Source organism: Crotalus tigris, unplaced genomic scaffold, assembly GCF_016545835.1.
Source record: "Crotalus tigris isolate CLP2741 ecotype Arizona unplaced genomic scaffold, ASM1654583v1 scf7180000024379.1109085, whole genome shotgun sequence".
Lineage (NCBI taxonomy): Eukaryota > Metazoa > Chordata > Lepidosauria > Squamata > Viperidae > Crotalus > Crotalus tigris.
In genome coordinates this window covers 1,106,913-1,109,085 of record NW_024100549.1, presented here as the reverse complement: position 1 = coordinate 1,109,085, position 2,173 = coordinate 1,106,913, and the positions used below count along the sequence as shown (strand labels likewise).

The following is a 2,173-nucleotide window of genomic DNA, read 5'->3' as shown; positions in this document are numbered from 1 at the left end:
TGGGTGGGGGTATAAAAAAAATCAAGATGGCAGCCATCACCATGCCATGGAAGCATCACATGTAAAAAAGAGGTGAAGCTTCTATTGCATGGTGGTGCTTGCCATCTTGGCTTGTTTGATCCCTGCAGGACTCTGCCTATCTTTTGCCCATTTCATATTTAATGAAATCCTTTCTTTCCTTCCATTCTTTTCCAGCATATCCTTCAGCCATGGCAACAAAACCATCCAAACAAGGTAATTAGGATCTTTTACCCCAAGATATTTTAGCTTCAGATTTCAAAACCCCCATTTCCTCTGCATTGAACTAAATAAATGTAGGATTGTTATTGTATCAGTTCCTACAGAAAATGCTGTAAACTGAAACAGAATTAGCATAGTCTATCCAAAGCACATATACAGGTGCACATAGCCTGTGGAAATGGGTAGGGTGCAAATTTCATCATTAAATTTATGCATTTGCATTATTTATAATTTTCAGAGCTTCCTTATTGGACCATCATCCTCATATGCTTCTCCGTCTTACTGAGTTCTATCTTTTTATTTCTTCTATGTGTCATGGTATGTATGAACTATACTTCAAAGTAGAGGGCTAATTATGAGTCTCTAACATAAGGAATCCTCAGCATTCATCCAATAAATACCTGAAGAGTGTGTATGTTTTCTCAGAAGAATTTTAATAATAGCGGATGGGAATGTGATGAAGCAGTTTCCTTCAAGCCATTTTCATATTGAGACCTCCTAGATGTTGATGGAGGCAATTCTGGGAATGAAGGGCCCTAAAAGCAGTTAATGGAGCCAATGGAAAGGGCCTTCTGCTTCGTTTCTCCCTCTGACAAAGTCAGATGGAACTGAGACTATTGGCTCCTGTAGAAATGTCCATCATGAGAGAGAAAATGGACAAAAGAAGGAAGGCACTTCACTTGTATGTGCATAAAATATATTTATTTCTGTCTTTAATCAGACTGCTGTCTGGGTGAAGAAGAGAGCAGGCAAGTATCAGATCCAAAGGAACATGTTTGGCCTTTATTTCCCACACATGGACATGCAAAAATCATAGTGATGTGGACTTTGGAAACTTGACTTCTTCCCTGCAAGAAGATCCTTTTTGCAGAGTTCCATTTTGCACATATTGTGCAGAAACATATGTTTACTATAGCTGGAATGAATTTCTTGATGAAGAAGAGATACTACATATTCTGTGGAAGAATGCCAGATTTAGAGAGTGATGGGGTGCCCTGTCATATTTATTTATTATGTGTTGTGAAACTTGGAATATCTTTTTAAATATCTATAAAAACTGTAGAGTAGATTATTTAAGTTCAAAAAAGAGAGATTCTGCCTGGAGCATGGATCAGTATTAAACAAGTTGCATCCTTTTGAGAATGCAAAGCATCAGTGAACTCTATTGCACATTAAAAATGTAAAAAAAAGAAAATATATATTCTTTTGTTCAATCAGTAAACATTTCACTTGTTTTTGTTTTTGAAGCAGGAAATTTTTTCTTCAAAGACAATTAAGTTGTTGAAATGGAAGACTTACAGTATTTTTATTTGAGCTGCAATTATATTATATTGTACTGCACTGTACTGTAGTATCTGTTTTCAAAATAATGTATCTTGGGTAGAGATGATTTTCAATCCTTTTTTTAAATATTTCAAATGTTCCTGATTTCTTACAAATCAATAAACATGAGCAAGAAAATAAAAATGAAACCTAAACTTCTACCAAGAATCTAAAATGACTTCTTAAAAAAGAAATTCACAGTATATATGACTATGAACTCAAGTCTTAGAATATGCAAAAAAATGTAAGTATGAAGAAATCATCTTTAGTCAGAAGTGGCATAATTCTTTCTGCATTAATTTTGCGATTGTACAGTATATAGCAGCTAAAATTTAGTTGCCACCATCCCAAAATGATAAAGTATTTAAACCGAACCTACCTTTCCTCTTTTTAGTTCTTTTTCTAGCGGCAAAGTACCTTAGATGTGTAGGGATACAATTACAGTATTTTCTGCCTCTCATTCATTCACAGTACTAGCGAATTATAAACAATTAAACTTTACTTAACAATTTTGTATTAGCCGTTAGTAGTGAATATGTTAAATCTGTTTAAAAGTCCAACTTACTGTGCTTCTTTACACAGTGATCATTCACTCTTTCACCAAAGGGTC

General features: G+C 34.5%; 1 long non-coding RNA gene across 1 annotated transcript; it reads left to right on the top strand.

Moving 5' to 3' along the window:
• Positions 1-178: 178 nt before the first annotated feature.
• On the top strand, positions 179-1,724 carry LOC120301350. Its single transcript, XR_005554863.1, has 3 exons — positions 179-234; positions 479-558; positions 962-1,724. It is a non-coding gene; the product is annotated as an uncharacterized LOC120301350 (long non-coding RNA).
• The last annotated feature ends 449 nt before the right edge of the window (positions 1,725-2,173 follow it).